At 48.7% G+C, this 17,500-nt stretch overlaps 1 protein-coding gene across 5 annotated transcripts in view; it reads right to left on the bottom strand.

Annotated features, from left to right (window-relative positions):
• LOC135102071 (uncharacterized) overlaps positions 1-17,500 on the bottom strand; it is a 107,604-nt gene that overhangs the window by 75,816 nt on the left and 14,288 nt on the right. Inside the window, exon 1 of one of the 5 annotated variants that reach the window (XM_064006760.1) lies at positions 10,814-11,488. The exons of 1 other annotated variant lie outside the window; for it this stretch is intronic. The gene's annotated coding sequence lies outside the window, so the exon portion shown is untranslated. Of the gene's footprint in view, positions 1-5,784; positions 6,046-10,813; positions 11,489-17,500 lie in introns of those variants that run through there. 3 more of the 5 variants (XM_064006752.1, XM_064006763.1, XM_064006755.1) reach the window with 3 other exon arrangements.

Below are 17,500 nucleotides of genomic sequence, written 5' to 3'. Positions count from 1 at the left end.
CCACACACACACACACACACACACACACACACACAACTCTCGCTCTCTACCAAAAATTACTGTCACCACCACCACCACCACCACCACCATCTTTCGCCGTTTCCCCTGGGTTAAGTGTTGGCGCCATGTACGAGTCTCCTCCAGTTGTTTCTTTCCCTTGCATCTTCCTCTGTGACTTCCATCCTTTGCAGTTCTAACGCAATTCCATCCTTTTATCTCACTCCCTGTCTTCATTGGCCTTCCTTCAACCACCTCCACCACCATCACTAGTCTACTCTACTCTCTCTCCCTCCTTTCCCCCGCCTCGCCACCCTCCCTGTGTTCATATATTCAAGTGTGGAGAAGCTGCAAGTATTACCAATCAGGATGCACGGAAGGCCACCCCCACCATCCCCCCTGAGGTCTGCTTGGTCTGTCTGGCTGCCTCCTTGCCTAATCAGAGGACATATTATACAAACACGTGCGCCTAATATGGTCTAAATCGTGGTCTGATACTGCTACTTATGTCCGTGTGTGTGTGTGTGTGTGTGTGTTTGTGTGTGGGTTGGAAGTTCTACCAGGGTACAAATTCCTTTCCTCCAAAAATCAGCATTTATGTAACGTGTCAGATATCTATGAGTGTGTGTGTGTGTGTGTGTGTGTGTGTGTGTGTGTGTGTGTGTGTGTGTGTGTGTGTGTGTGTGTGTGTGTGTGTGTGTGTGTGTGTGTGCGTGTGTTTATTTTCTTAGTGTGGTTTTTTGGGGGGAAGAAGGGAAACTCTTGTATCTGAATAATATACTTCTTCTCTCCTTCTCCTCCTTGCGGCTCAAAAAAAAAAAAAAAAAAAAAAATCAATCAATCAATCCTCCTACTTCTTCTTACTCTACACGTTCTTTCTTCACCTCAGAGGCTGTCTTTTACATCCTCCTCCTCCTCTTCTTCCTCCTCCTCACCGTGACGCCCTCGAAAGAATTGATAGGTATTCACTGTTTCGCATTAGTCTATTCATTGTGTGCGATTAGAATAAAGATAGAGAGGCTAGTGTCTTAATAATGAAGCCCGTCTCTCTCTCTCTCTCTCTCTCTCTCTCTCTCTCTCTCTCTCTCTCTCTCTCTCTCTCTCTCTCTCTCTCTCTCTCTCTCTCTCTCTCTCTCTCTCTGGCCTCGCTAGCACAGTATCAACCCCCAACAAGAGTCCCACAGTTGTCTATATAGAGTTGCTGGGGAGGGAAGGATGGGGAGGAAAGGGAGGTGGGGCGGAAAGGGGGTGGGGAGGGATAGGGACTAATAAACCAACCACAAACTCTCCCCCTCCTCCTCCACTTCTTATCCTTCGCCTGCCTTGCCTTTACACCCTCTCTCTCTCTCTCTCTTCTCCATTCTACTAATATCTTTTAAGTCTGTCATGTTTCTCTTTTGTCGTTTTCTTTTTCGCCTTCTAATACTTGAGATTCAAAAAAGTTAGTTATTTTTCTTTTCTATGTATATTCCCTAATCTAATTTCTTCTTTCATCTATCTTTTCTATCTCCTACTCTTTCTACAACTTCTGCTCTACTGGTTTTTTATCACTTGTCAGTTTCCCCCCCCCTCTCTCTCTCTCTCTCTCTCTCTCTCTCTCTCTCTCTCTCTCTCTCTCTGCTATCTTCATCACTCTTTTTCTACAGTTAGCAGTGCCTTTCAATCACTGTTCCTGCCTCCCTCACTCCAGCGCAGCGTCACGTCTTCTGCTGTAGGTAACGTGAAGTAATGCAATCAGGCAGGAGAGAAAGTGGTCTGAGAGTCTACTGATGTTTTTTTTTTTTTTTTTTTTTTTTTTTGAGAGAGAGAGAGAGAGAGAGAGAGAGAGAGAGAGAGAGAGAGAGAGAGAGAGAGAGAGAGAGAGAGAGAGAGAGAGAGATTACGAAAACCTTTCCTGTACAAAAGTAAAATAAAAAAAAAACTTTTAATATTCTGTCATTTTATGCATGAATAAAAAAAAAACTCATAATAGGCAGAATCATGTAATCACAGGCATGGCATCACAGCAGAACACAGCAGCACAACTTTTGAGACAATGCTGGAGACAGGAAGACAAACACATTAGAAAACATAAGAAAGAGAGCAACTTCTGACTGAATGCTGGAGACAGAACGACAGACAGACAGACAGACAAAATAGAAAGGGAGCAATTTTTGACAGAATTTGAAGAAACACAAACAGACACATACACATCAGAACATAAGAAGCAGACATTATTTGACAGAGTGCAGAAGAAGAAGAAGAAGAAGAAGAAGAAGAAGAAGAAGAAGAAGAAGAAGAAGAAGAGAGTCTAGAGAGAGAGAGAGAGAGAGAGAGAGAGAGAGAGAGAGAGAGAGAGAGAGAGAGAGAGAGAGAGAGAGAGAGAGAGAGAGAGAGAGAGAGAGAGAATGCTGACAAAGGGATATCAGAATACAGAGGGTAACCTTTGATAGAATGCTGAAGAGAGGAGACAGACAAACAGACAGACACACATCGGAACACAGAGAGCAACCTTTGATAGAATACTGAAGAGAGAAGGAGAGAGAGAAAGAGAGAATACTGACAGACAGGAACACATCAGAACATGAACAACCTTTTGACAGAATACTGAGAAAAGAGAAAATGCTGACAGAAGGACAACAAAACACATAGATAGAATGCTGAGAGAGAGAGAGAGAGAGAGAGAGAGAGAGAGAGAGAGAGAGAGAGAGAGAGAGAGAGAGAGAGAGAGAGAGAGAGAGAGAGAGAGAGAGAGAGAGAGAGAGAGAGAGAGAGAGATAATGCTGGCAGACAGAGACACATGGCTGACAGGATGAGAGGGCGAGACAGAGAGACACACATACATAGCTGACTGCCACGATGACACACTGCTAACCCGCTGACATTTCATAATTTCAGGGAAGAGTAAGTATTAGTATGAGGAGCCTTGACGGGCACCACAGCCGAACAGACAAGGGCGCAGCAGGACTTGACGCAGACTGACAGACAACCCGGCAGACAGCGAGACAGGCGGACACTCAGCCAGGGAGTGAGAGTGAGCGAAGGAGGGAGAGTGGGAGGGAGAGTAGGAGGGAGGGAACGTGCTGGTGGAGGTGGTGGTGATGGTGGTGGTGGAGGTAGTGATGGCGGTGGTGGTAGTGGTAACATGTGTGTCAAGGCCAGGAGCGTGGAGGAAGGGGGGAAGGTGGCCCAGCTCGACACACACACTCACACACACACACACACACACACACACACACACACACACACACACAAGATTGGTATGTATAAAGATTAACAGCAGGTAAGACTTAGTTAGTACTTGGTCATTTTACCATTCAATTAATTCTATATTAACCTCTCTCTCTCTCTCTCTCTCTCTCTCTCTCTCTCTCTCTCTCTCTCTGCCCGTCCATGTGTCCCTACAGTCTTTCTCTTTCTTTTCCTCAAATTTTTTTCTCCTTATCAACCACATCTGTCAATCTGTCTCAGTGAAAAGGGCATAATACTCTCTCTCTCTCTCTCTCTCTCTCTCTCTCTCTCTCTCTCTCTCTCTCTCTCTCTCTCTCTCTCTCTCTCATTTTTGCAGAGACACGAACTTTTCTTAGTAATACATAATGCATTTTCCCAACACACACACACACACACACACACACACACACACACACACACACACACACACACACAAACACACATACACACACACACAGCATTTAACCTCTCCCGCTCTCTCACCCTATCTCTTCTTGCCTCACCCTACATCCTGTCTGCCTCATATCCTATTGCAGCCAACCCTATCCACTCTGTCCTCTGTTCATTCTATACACTCACTCCCGTAACCTTGCCACTTAGCTAGCCACACTCGGGAGATGCCGTGTGTAGGTCAATTAGTCTCTTGCAGTCTCCTTATTTTCTTGTGCTCCTATTTACTCCACTCGCCTCCACGTCTCCCTTAAAAATGGTTCTGTTCTCTCTTCACCAATGTATGTTTGAAGGTGTGTGTGATTGTCATGTGTGTTTGCCTTACGTATGGTGTGGAATTCTTGTTAAACTATCACTAAAATCAAGGAAATAGTCTTGGTAACCCGAAATAATGTCTAATAGAGGGCGTTGAATGTAAGAGAAATGAGACAAATAGGTTAGGAATGCAGAAAATGGTCTTGATGATCATAAACAACTTCTACTGCAGACTGTTAAATGTAAGACACGAGACAAATAGTATATGAACGCAATCTTTCCGTTTTTATCTGTTTCTTTCTTGTTTCTCGTGCCTCGAATCATCTTGTATCACGTTCCTCCCTTCCCATCTCCCTTCCATCTCCCCTGTACCCTCCCTCCGTCCTTCCATTCTTCAACCATGGCGTGCCCTAGAGTGAGTGCCTCTCTCCCTCTCCCTCTCCCTACCTCCCCTGCTCTCCCTCTACTCGCTGACCCCGTAAAGGCTCCGCGGCGGCCGACCTTCCAGCGCTCGCCTCGTTTGTTTTGCGTCGCTTAAATTTTGAACGACATAAAAGTGCACAGCGTTACAATTATCCGTGTGTGTGTGTGTGTGTGTGTGTGTGTGTAAACAGGGTACAACAGCAGCAGCAGCGAAGTAAATGATAATAAACTTGAAACCTGAGACCTTGACTTGGTTGGCGCTCGAGACTTTCTGAAAATGCGTGAAACGGAGGGGGAGTCGCCCGCCCGTTTCGAACCAGTGGAACAGGGCTTCGAGCGGGGGCCAGTGAGCAGCGCCGATTGGGGACTGGGGAGAGGAAAGAGGAAAGGTAGGTGGGGGAGAGTAAAGAAGGAAAAGAGGTGAGACAGAGGTGAAGGGGATTGAGGAGAAGAGTGAAATTAAAGAGAAGAGAGTGAAGAGGGAGGAGGAGGAAAGAGGATACGAAGTGAAGAAGAGGAAGGTTAAAAAAAAAAACGATAAATAATGAGAGAGAGAGAGAGAGAGAGAGAGAGAGAGGAGAGAGAGAGAGAGAGAGAGAGAGGAGAGAGAGAGAGAGAGAGAGAGAGAGAGAGAGAGAGAGAGAGAGGATAATCACAAACAAACAAAACACAGAACAAGCAGTAAACGAGAAAACTAAAACGATAAGCAAAAGAAAAAAAAAAAAAAAACAAGAAGAGACACACGAGACAAGATGGCGTGCGCCTCCTGCTCCCCTCGCTACCACCCCTGGTCCTGTAAGAGTGGCACTTCACCAGCTCATCAAACCTAAGGACATGTACAGTCAGCTAATTCGGGGACAGGCGCAGTGGTGATGAGGGGTGGTGATGAAGCAGCTCCTGATAGTGTGATTATGTGGTGGTGGTGGTGGTGGTGGTGTGTTGGGGAGCAGAGAAAGTTGTTTTGAAGCAATACTTTCTCGACGCTGACTCTGACGGTCTGGTATGGGGAAGGCAAAGGGTAAGAGAGGGGTTAGGGGAATGGTAAAGGGAGGAAGGGCATCAAAGGGTCAACAGAGCAAGCTTTGCATCAGCTGGGGACTCATCACCACCAGGAATCACACGAGGCTCTCAGCAGACACAAACTTTGCCAGCCAATCACCTCGCCGCCTCACATCCGGGCCCTCAGGAAGACCTCCCGCCGGCCAATAGCAGGGCGGCAGGGAAACACGTCACGGGGAACCATCGAGACGTGACCAATGACTCACGCGGGGCAAGGTGACGTCACGAGGAGGAAACGAAAATGGGCGGGAAATTGCGTCTGAAAAAACAAAAAAACTCTTGCAGTGGAGCCAATGGGACAGTCCCGGAAATGACGCGCCAGCAGGGCCGCCCGGGCAATCAAAACTGACCAAATCCGGAGTTGCTGGTGCAACACCGCACTGTGTTTACCTTTGCTCACAGTCCAAGAGTCTCTGCACTTCGAGGAATCAAAATCCACTCTAGGCCAAGAGAGGCGCCCTTTGACTCATTGCCGAAGAGAGGGCGGATGTGACTGCGCGGGGAGACGGCCACGCCGATCCTGGAACCTCCCAAGGAGCGCGTGGAGGCCTCTGCTTGCTTGCCGGGCAAGGTGAGGTCGCGAGGAGGGGACAGGAAGACGCGCACAGGATTCAACGCGTGGACAAGCCGGTGGCTCACTCGTATTTGGCACCAGGAGGCCGCGCGCCCGGAGTACTCATCAGCTGCACCACTCGACGCGTCACGGCGGGTGGCCCTCAAGCGACACCCGAGCTGGCACTTCCGGGGAGCCACCACTCTCGCCTCTTACCTGGTCACTTCGGCGCCACACTTGACCCCATTGCTGATCAAAGGTCGGAGGTCACGCCTATTGTACGGGGGAGCTATGGGGAGGGGGGAAGGGGGCGGCCCTCAAGTTCCCTTATTTGAACCATCAACACATACAATATAGAGAGTCGTTTGTTTTCACTTCTCGTTTAAAACCCTTTTTCTTTTCCTCTCTCTCTCTCTGTCCAAACTGATGCTGCTTGCCAAAAGTAGTGTGCTTATAAGGCGGTGAGAAGCATTCCGTTTCGGGGCTTGGGGTGAAGGCACGGCCAAAAAAAGCAGGTGCGCCGCCGCCAGAGGAAAAAATCACACTGTTTTACTAGATGAAGTAATGATCAGTCGTAGCAGCAGTGACGACGAAAACAAAAACAACAGTGACAACAACAGCAACAACAATGAAACTAGGAAAAAATATAAATAAAAAGATAAGGCCATAGTAACAACAGGTTTAAAATGTAACATTGAAATACATTAGTCTGTAACACACACACACACACACACACACACACACACATCTGCGCACAAGGAACAAACTTTAGCTTGGTGATTCCCCGTCTTTATCCCATCTGGTGAAATTGTTATTTTTAAACTTAACTCTCTCTCTCTCTCTCTCTCTCTCTCTCTCTCTCTCTCTCTCTCTCTCTCTCTGTCAGCCATTATTCCCATTATTCTTACTTCCCGCCCCGCGACGGCCGCCTCACCTTGGTACCCCGGGGGGGCGTGGCCCTGTGTCGCCCTGCCAGGGAAGTGGGCGCTACCAGGTGGCGGGGCATCAGGTGGGGCCCCTGGCAGGCAACTTTCTCTCGCAGGTAACCGCGACCCCCTAGCCTTGGTCTCTACCTTAAAATAAAGATGAATTCAGGAGGCCGCCTGACGCGACACCTCCACTCCTCCCCCTCCCTCACCTCGCAGGGAACACTCCATGACCTCTCCTTCCCTCCCCCCAGCCGGCTCCTGCGTGGTGGGTACGGATATTTCCCTCGATCGGCTGATGATTGTCTCGGCTGAGCATGAAGGCCGCAGGTCTGCCTTCAGCCGCTCCGTCAGCACTACTCAGAATGCTTACCTCAGACACAGCACCCTACCCTCGCCCTTTGGAACACACCTTGCCGCTCTCTGATGCATTCGTCTGCATCCCCAATCACTCCCTGTGGCGCCCTGAGGCGTGAGTGTGGCGCTGGTCCTCTCAGGGACAAGAGCCATGACAACAAAGACAGTAAGGCGAAGCAAGGAAGCGATTGCCTTTATACAGGACACACTGGAGTGCCGTAGGAAGTGCCAGCAAGGCCCTGATGTGCCAGTGCCGCAGGCCATTGGGGACGTGTTGGGGCGGCCGTGAGGTGCGTGGGGGGGAGGGGAGCACATTTGTCCCCAGGTACTTGTCGAAATTTGGGTCGCTACACGCACACCATTGAAGTCACTCGCCAGGTGTGAGCCGCACTCGCTGTGACACTCACCACTTTTCTCACACACTGATCGATACGGAAGTGCCACACATACACTCACACACACGTGTAGGCAACAATTTCAGCATGTGGGCAAATGTTCCAATATGTGACGAGCGACAAGAGGCTTGGTGCGAAGAGCAGCAGCGGGGCACCACACGGAAACGACCTTGCTACACTTACGTGGCTTTACTAGCACAGGGTGGCCGTGTGCCCGCAGCCCTTTCAGACCCCGCGCCGCCCACTGCGAAGGCGAAGCTGGTATTGAGTCACTACTACGCAATGGAGATGCCAATTTATTACCAAAACGTCACATCAGGCACCAATGAAGCTCTGCACTGCGGCCACATGTACACACAGGGCAGTTAGCATCAGGCAAAAGAGAAATGAGGCACTTCATCACCGTCACATCACTTAGGAAGCTTTCTCACCCTCTCTCTTTCTTCCTCTGTCTCTCTCTCTCTCTCTCTCTCTCTCTCTCTCTCTCTCTCTCTCTCTCTCTCTCTCTCTCTGCTTCAGCCAGTCACTCACAAGGGAAGAACGCGAGAGGCACAAGGTGGGTTCCTCCCCTTCAGAAACACGAAAAATCGAAAGTTTCCATTATCTAAAAATACTCTCAGAACTTGCTCGCCGTTGCCTGTCGCGTACCCTGCCACTGGCTGCCGGAGGAGGGAGGGAGGATGCGGACTTTCACTAAACAGGAGCGAAAGTTTTGAACAAGCCGGTCTGTCTCTAAGATGCGGGGCGGGGCGGGGCGGGACTGGGCGGGGCTGGGCGGGGCGGGGTGGGGCTGAACCAGTGACCCCAAGTATACGAAATTTATTAGAACCAACAGTCTTGATTTCACTCCTACTGCTGCTACACACACACACACACACACACACACACACACACACACACACAGTAACTAACTACCTCATGAAGTGTTCTTTGTGAATTCTTCGACTTCACTTTCTGAGAATCAAGTGACTTATGACTGTTTTGATCACCTGTTGGAGAGAGAGAGAGAGAGAGAGAGAGAGAGAGAGAGAGAGAGAGAGAGAGAGAGAGAGAGAGAGAGAGAGAGAGTGTGTGTGTGTGTGTGTGTGTGTGTGTGTGTGTGTGTGTGTGTGTGTGTGTGTGTGTGTGTGTGTGTGTGTGTGTGTGTGTGTGTGTGTGTGTGTGTGTGTGTGTGCAGCAGTGAAGAAGAACAGGTGTGAAAACTGAGGCAGCAAGAGAGAGGGCGAACAAAATATATACAAAAAATAAATAAATAAAATAATAAGGGAGGGATAAACAAGGAGGAGGAGATGCAGGATAGTGTGAAGGATGGAGAAGTGGAAAGAGAGACGATAAGAAGAGACGGAGAGGATGAAAACACCAACAAAGGAAATGAGAGAGAGAGAGAGAGAGAGAGAGAGAGAGAGAGAGAGAGAGAGAGAGAGAGAGAGAGAGAGAGAGAGAGAGAGAGAGAGAGAGAGAATGAATAAAAAGGAGTTTAAGAGAGAGTTAGAGGTTAATATGCGGAGTGAAGGTAATAAGAGGGAGAGAAAATGAGAGAGAGAAAGAGAGTGAGGGACTATAAAGCAGGAAGGAAAAGAAAGACGGACAGACACACACAGACAGACAGGCAAGAAACTCCAGGCTGGCATTACGAGGAAATAAACAAGAGTTGGCAACCCTGACCTAATGAACACATCAGATAGTCTCTCTCTCTCTCTCTCTCTCTCTCTCTCTCTCTCTCTCTCTCTCTCTCTCTCTCTCTCTCTCTCTCTCTCTCTTACGAATTTCTGTCCTTGTGTGTGTGTGTGTGTAAATCTGACACGAATCAAATATTTTTTTTTGGACACGCACCATAAATACTCTCGATTCTGTCACACACACACACACACACACACACACACACACACACACACACACACTCTTACATCATACTTCCTTCCTTCCTTTAATCTCACTCTCTTTTCTTTCTTGTTTACTTTCATCTCCTCACTGCCCGTGTTTTCCCTTCCATCCCTTCTTGTACCATCCCCTCCCCCGTATCTCTCTCTCTCTCTCTCTCTCTCTCTCTCTCTCTCTCTCTCTCTCTCTCTCTCTCTCTCTCTCTTAAACTTTTCCCACTTCTCCCTCCTCCTCCTCCTCCTCCGGCTCGATGATAACACACACACTCCGCCAGACCAAACATATGAGGTTCTCTATCAGCAGAACCTTGATACAATGAACGCACACCACCACACCAACACCACACCAACAGAGCTCCCAGACAACCTCGCTCCTACACTCACACACACACAGAGTTAATCCTCCCTTCTACAGTAGTGTGTCTCGCCCTCGTCCTGTCCTCGTCGCCTCCAAGTGATGATAATCTTTGTGATGAAGTAATTTGTCTTTATTTTTATATTCTTTGTCCTCTTACCCTAATAATGGTGGTGGGGGTGATAGTGGTTATGGCAATAATAGTACTACTACTACTACTACTACTACTACTACTACTACTACTACTACTACTATTAAAAATAATAATGATAATGGTTGTAATAGTAGTAGTAGTAGTAGTAGTAGTAGTAGTAGTAGTAGTAGTAGTAGTAGTAGTTGTTGTTGTTGTTGTTGTTGTAGCAGCAGTGTCGAAAGAAGCTTGCTATTATTATTATTATTATTATTATTATTATTATTATTATTATTATTATTATCATTATCATGAGTATATTATTCCAAGAATCTCTACTAAAGGACACAAGGACATAATAACACACACACACACACACACACACACACACACACACACACACACACACACACGGTGACCCATATTCATCACTTCCTGTCGTTCCATACTTCGCTGAATCCATTTCCGCGCCAGTTGGCATCGAGGGTCACAGTGGCAGTGGCTCAAGGTCACCTGCCTCGCGCTGAAGGTCACACGTGCTTCAGGAGCCCGAGGGTCAAAGGCAACAAAGCAATGAGGTCACTTCCACAGCAGCACCGAAGGACACCCGCGATACAACGACATGTTTACAGGAAGCTTGGGACCATTGGGCTCACACACCACTCACACACCTGCGTCCACACCAAGAATCAGGGAATCCACGCCGGGCGACACCACACACACCACACACCCAGCCCGTCACGGCGCCGCCACGCACTAGGCCGGGTGAGGCGATATCTGACAGGGCATCGTGACAGCGGCTGTACAGTACTGGGGCACTCACCTGTTGACGTGTTGAGGAGGGGTGACAGGGACACAGGTATCCAGCAAGTTAGCACACACAGGTTGGTTCACACGGGGACAGGTCACTCACATCGGAGTATCAGTACACTCGGTAGCACCACAGGGCGGGTATCCTTCACACCGACACACAACACAGCGAGACTAGTGTTAGCAGTTAGCACTAGGTCATCACACAGTAACACATCATACACGCGGGTACAACAGCACATCCATGTCGTGCCGTGGTGGAGGCAGAAGTATTCCTGGCGGAGCACACAGAGTCGTGCGGTGGAGGGACGCGTCGCGGTGAACAGTGGTACCGAGCAGCGGTGCACGTCTAGGGCACGTAGAGCCAGGCAGTGAAGGCGCCACGAGCACGTCACGGGCGCGTCACGGAACTACAGGTATTGCAGGATGCAAGGCAGAATGGAGCGGAGCACGGCCGGGCAGGGGTTCCCTGGGAGCTACGCACAACAAATGAGTACTTTCACAGCGCTGCTCCGTTGCCACACCACACGCTGAAGGTTACGCCCGATCCGCGCCGTCACACGTCCACACACACACACACACGAACGCACCGCACCAAAGGCCAGCCGCAACAAGCGAAAGTGAGAGTGAGTGTGTTTGTGTGTGCGCCTCCCTCTAGCTGTGTGGCCCTTTCGCTCGCTTCGTGCCGCAATGCTCCGCAGGGTTTCTGAGCGCTTCGTCTGGCCTCGCCTCTGCGCGGACCCGCAGGGTGAGCGAAAGTGAGTGACGGCATGGTGGCGAGAGTGGCGCCGCGCTCGAACACCCAACAACCTTGTCCCCAATTCGTGCTCGTGGCCCCAGTAGGCAACCCGCATCTGTTTTTTGCATCTTAAAGGCTAAAATACAAATATCTACCTTCTTTAAAAAGCAAAATACACTTCTAGTAACACTAGCACGTCCTCTGCCACGTGCAGGAGCCTTGTGGGGGCCAGAGAATGGCTCTGACGTGGAGGAAGGCGGTGTGAGGCCAGTGGGGCAAAGAAGTGGGTGAAGTTTAGTAGGTTAAGGGCAGGCGGAGACAAGCCCTTGACCATATCAGGGAATTGTGCAACCCTTGAGCACTGCAGGAGCAGCCACATACGTCCTTCTGCAGGAGTGCCATAAGGACTCCCGCCTCCAAGAGCAAACTGGCCAGAGTCACACCAGTATAGCTTGCCCGCTGCCCCTGCAGGATCCCAAAAGAGTAACCTCAATGCTATTATTGTCTTGTTCACACACACACACACACACACACACACACACACACACACACACACGACTCGCAGTGGTTATCCTTAATGACTCACCAGTCGTCCTTCCCCGCCTGGTGACTCACTCCACCACCCACTAGTGACTCCCTCCCCCTCAGTGCCTCAGTGCCTCAGCCGCAGCGACTCACCTACGCCTCGCCTCGCATGCGGGAGTTTCCTTGCACCTCCGCCTCCACCGACTCACTGTCCTTCCTGATGGACTTTTACTTGACTCTCCCTCCTGTCAGAGTCACCAGCTGTCCTCAGGCAGGGACTTATGTTTCACTCTTACTTCTCCCGGGCGACGGTGGCGGTGGTGGCGGCGGGAAGGATGACAGTGCCGGTGTACAGACAAATATGACAATCACTATACATACTGAAAGATGGGTATAAATAAAAGAAGGAAAGAGACAGTGCAGTGCATGGCTGTGGTTGTCTGTCTGTCTGGCATCACCATCACGACTCACCATCAGTATCGCAAGTGTAAATTTTGGAGGCCACTTTCTGATCTCTGACACCAAGACCTCTCTCTCTCTCTCTCTCTCTCTCTCTCTCTCTCTCTCTCTCTCTTGCCGCGCCCTTCAATACCCGTACCAAACAACACACAAAAAAGGCTTATTATTCATAGCATAAGGAACTTTCTCACGAAGGGGAACGTGAGACGGACGAGATAATATTTCCATAGTCAACAAAAGTCTGGAAGGAGACCGCCCAATCCGGGGCCGGGCGGGAGGTGACGTCACGAGGTCACAGTGGGGGCGGGCGCTGAAGGATGGGAAAGACCAAAACAACGTACAGGGCCACCCTAGGCACCTCCATGTCACTGGCATCTACAGGGTTAACATAGGACAGCATGGAAGGGATACAGTACCTCCTCTTAGTAATGGAAGGGTAGGCAGAGGAGGGAGGTGAGAAGGGAGAGGACTCGAAAGAGAAAGGGTGATTGAGAGGGAGGACAAAAAGGGAGAGAAAGGGGAAGGGCGAGGAGAATGGAAGTTTTTAGTGGAGGAAAGGGAGTGGGATGATGATGTGGAGGAGGAGGAGGAGGTTAAAGGATCTTGAGAGAAGGAGGGGGAGGTGAGAGTTAAAGGGAGAGATTCCGCAGTGGGTGGGATGGAGTGGGAAGCTGGAGGTGGGCGGGATCAAGGGTGTGTGTGTGTGTGTGTGTGTGTGTGTGTGTGTGTGTGTGTGTGTGTGTGTGTGTGTGTGTGTGTGTGTGTGTGTGTGTGTGTGTGTGTGTGTGTGTGTGTGTGTGTGTATGTGTGTGTGAGGTGGGGTGCCGCAGGGTCAGTACAGTACACCCCTGTTTCTATTTTCACCTGAAGGTCACGGCAAGAGTTTTCACGCGATTATTCTAAATTGTCAGTCCTTTCCACGACCCTCACCACCACCACCACCACCACCACCACCACCACCCAAACACCATAAACTAGATCCTTATTCACATCATGCATCGAAAACCCTCATAAATTTTGTATATATTGTTTCCCCCTTTCTCTCTTTTTACACGCGACACACGTTTTGACCTCCACCGCCACTAGCAGGAGAGTGGGCGGGGCAGGAAAGAGGACACGTGACACGAAGCAAGGCAGCAGGTGTGGCCATGTGAAGTGTACAGGGTCAGGTGTGGAAGAGGAGGAGAAGAGAGGGAGAGGGGAGAGGGAAGAGGGGAGAGGAGGAATCTAGAGTGGGATGGAGTATGAAACCTAAACTGCATTCCTATTCCTCTCCCCTCTCCCCCTGACTGTCACATGGGAGGAGGAGGAGGAGGAGGAGGAGGAGGGAGGAGGAGGAGGAGGAGGAGGAGGAGGAGGGAGGAGGAGGAGGAGGAGGAGGAGGAGGAGGAGGAGGAGGAGGAGGAGGAGAGTTTTAGACGAATGACAGACAGATCTGAGCCCGGCAACACGATGTGGGTCACGGCGCCAAGGACATCCTCACCCCCCACTACCTCTGCATCCCCCAACAAACCGCCACTCCTCTCCCCCCCTCACACTTCCCTTCTTCCTCACTCCCCCTCACCTTCCCTCCTCCTCCCTTTGCTTCCACGCTTTCTTCTCGAGTTCCGCACCTGTTCTCTCTCACTCTCTCTTCTCTCATCACTCTCACCTCTCATTGTTTCCTCTTCATTAACTCTCTCTCTCTATCTCTCTTTCTCGTTTCTTTTTCTCTATGGACTAGGCTTCATCAAGGCGTGATAGACTGCAACACCGTAGGCTTTTAAACGCTGTCTTGATAGATATTTTGCCTCAAATCCGCGGTTAACACCATTTGTTAAAGATTAACTTCCTTGCTCCAAGAAATGAAGGCACCTCATTTCATCTATTTGCATTCTTTCCTATAAAAATTCTTCTGGTTTTTACTTCTCTAACCCTGTAAAATATTTATTTCTGATTTGTTTCCTGTACGGCTTATGCAGGAGAGAGCGGAGAGAGCCTTCTGCTTTCTTGTCCTTTTCTTCTAACATTACGTTAGTTGTCCCTGGTCAGGTCACCTCGTGAGGATCGCAAGGTCTGTTGTGGCTTGTGTATCTACGTATATCTATGTAACCCTAAATAACCCTATCACATCCTTTCTTCTCTTTTATCTCTACTATCAACCATTTAATTTGTTTCCCATTTCCTCTCTCTCTCTCTCTCTCTCTCTCTTTCCTCCCATCTAAGTATTACATAATTATGCATTCCCCTCATGTTTTACCACCATCCGGCCCTCTCACCCCCTCTCCCCTCTCCCATTCCTCCCCTTCCTCCCACTTTTTTTTTCTAAATTAATTCATTGTCCTTTTCCATTGCCACCTCTCACTCCTTCTCTTCAGTGCCCCCTCCTTAGTTCCTGCCTCCGTTTTCTGTTCCGTCGCCGCTACGACTAGGAGATGACGGAAGGAAAAAAGGGAAAATAAGTATCCGAGGAGGAGGAGGAGGAAGAGGAGGAGGAGGAGGAGGAGGAGGAGGAGGAGGAGGAGGAGGAGGAAGAGGAGAAGGAGGAAACACCAGGTAACCTTGACTTGTATTACTCTGGTATTTTATTTTTGTTTTTGACTTGTTTACTATCGTTCCGTGTTTTCGATATGTTTATTAGTATCATTATTATTATTATCATCATTATTATTATTACCTGTTGTTGTTGTGGTGGTGGTGGTGGTGGTGGTGGTGGTGTAAATATATGTAAGCTGATCACAAGTAAACTCCCCTTTCTCATTTTCCTTTCTCTCACCCTACTCTTCTTTCTTCTCTTTCTCATTTTCCTTTCTCTCACCCTTCTCTTCTTGCTTCTCTTTCTCATTTTCCTTTTTCTCATCCTTCTCTTCTTCCTTCTCTTTCTCCTTCTCTTCCTCCTCCTTCTACTAGTACTGCAATACTGTTTACAATTAATCAATCCCACACCACATATCCTGACTAGCATCCACAAAAGCAGCACTGCAAACTGAGACTGCGTAATATAAACAAACAACACTGGTGAAAGGAGGCGCAAGAGAGGGTTACCGCCTCACCACTGCATCCTCGCCTCTTTAAATGCCGAGGTATTTGCATTAGTTTTCAAGGCACGAAGGGAAATATAAGAATAAGTGCTTGAAATCCTTATGGCCTACTTAGTGATGGTAGTAATAATAATGACAAGTGAGAATAAGGTAAGACTGAAAGGTGAGAAGCAGAGGCCATGGCTAAAGGAACCTTGAGGGAAGAAAACACATCTGTCCTACTGTGTGTGTGTGTGTGTGTGTGTGTGTGTGTGTCGCCTTGCTTAATAAGGAAGGCGGAGGTGAAGGAGGGAAAGGATATTTATCTATGTGTCTGTCTGTCTGCGTGTTTGCTGATCACGGAACGCATCATTCCCTTCCTTACTCCTCCTCCTCCCCCGCCTACTCTTCCTCTCTTCCTCCTTCTCCTTCTCTTCCTAATGCGTTCCCCCGCTTTGTTTTCCTCTTCCTCCTTCCTTCCTTTCCTCAACTTCCTTTATCATTCTCTCCTCCTCTTCCTCCTCCTTTTCCCTCTCATCTACTTCCTTTACCTCTTCCTCATTCCTGCGCCTCCCGCTCTTCCTCTTCCTCCTACTTTTTCTTCATCCTGCGTCTATCTCTCCTCTTCTCTTTCCTCCTCCTCCTCCTCCTCCTTCCTCCACCTGTAATTTTTCTACCCATACACGCCCTCCTTCTCTTCTTCCTCTTCCTCCTCTTCGTTCTCTCAAATTTTCTCCTACTTCTCCACTTCCTCCTTCCTGCACCTCCCCTCCTCCTTTTCTTCCTCTTCTTGCTTCCTCTCTTTCTCTCTCCTCCCCCCCTCCCATTCTTCCCTCTCCTTCTTCCTCCTCCAATTACTCTATCTTTCTTCCTCTTCCTTTGTGTTTCTTCCTCTTCCGAGTTTAGTGTCTCTCTTTCTTCCTGGTTTGCTTTTCCTGATGTCCGTCTTCTTCCTCTTTTCTCTTTTATTGTCCTCTTCAACTCTAAATCGTCTCTGCATTAAAGTCTCTCTTCCTTCTCTCTCACTTCGACCTTCCTTCTTGGCCAGACATATTTTTTCTTCACTTTTTTTATTCTCTTTTCTTCTTTTTTTTTCTAACGAGGTGAAGGAGGACGAACATGTGGCTTTGAATACACATAAACAAACACGGACAAACAGACAGACAGAGACAGACAGAGACAGACACACACACACACACACACACGCACACACACACACACACACACACACACACACACACACACACACACACACACACACACACACACACACACATACACACACACACACGCGCGCGCGCGAAGGAAGGAAGGAAGGAAGGAAGGAAGGAAGGAAAGAAGGCAGGAAGAAAAGTGAGAAAAGAAGGAAGTAAAGAAGGAAGAAGGGAAGGATGGCGATAATGTACGTAAGTACACAAAACTCCTAACACACACACACACACACACACACACACACACACACACACACACACACACACACACGCGCGCGCGCGCAAAAGGAAGGAAGGAAGGAAGGAAGGAAGGAAGGAAGAAAAAGAAGGAAGAAAGAAAGGAAAGAAGGAAGGAAGGAAGGAAGGAAGGAAGGAAGTAAGGAAGGAAGGAAGGAAGGCAGGCAGGAAGAAAAATGAGGAAAGAAGGAAGTAAAGAAGGAAGAAAGGAAGGCGATAATGTACGTAAGTACACAAAACTACTAACACACACACACACACACACACACACACACACACACACACACACACACACACACACACGAACAATAAACAAAAAAACCGCTTTACTCTCACAAAACAGTGAAGCAAGAGGAGGGAATAAGGACGGAAAATAATATAAATAAACCACGTCACCATTACCTTGGGCATAAATAGAACAAGTTATTATTATGTGTGTATGGTCAGCCCCCTCCGAAACATAAAATACGTGTGCCTCTGAATACATGAATGACTGACGGAAACATGAAAGTCATGAGTTATTTATTTAA

Source organism: Scylla paramamosain, chromosome 7, assembly GCF_035594125.1.
Source record: "Scylla paramamosain isolate STU-SP2022 chromosome 7, ASM3559412v1, whole genome shotgun sequence".
Taxonomy (NCBI): domain Eukaryota; kingdom Metazoa; phylum Arthropoda; class Malacostraca; order Decapoda; family Portunidae; genus Scylla; species Scylla paramamosain.
Note: the sequence above shows the minus strand (reverse complement) of the source record. Positions and strands in the feature narration are given on the sequence as shown.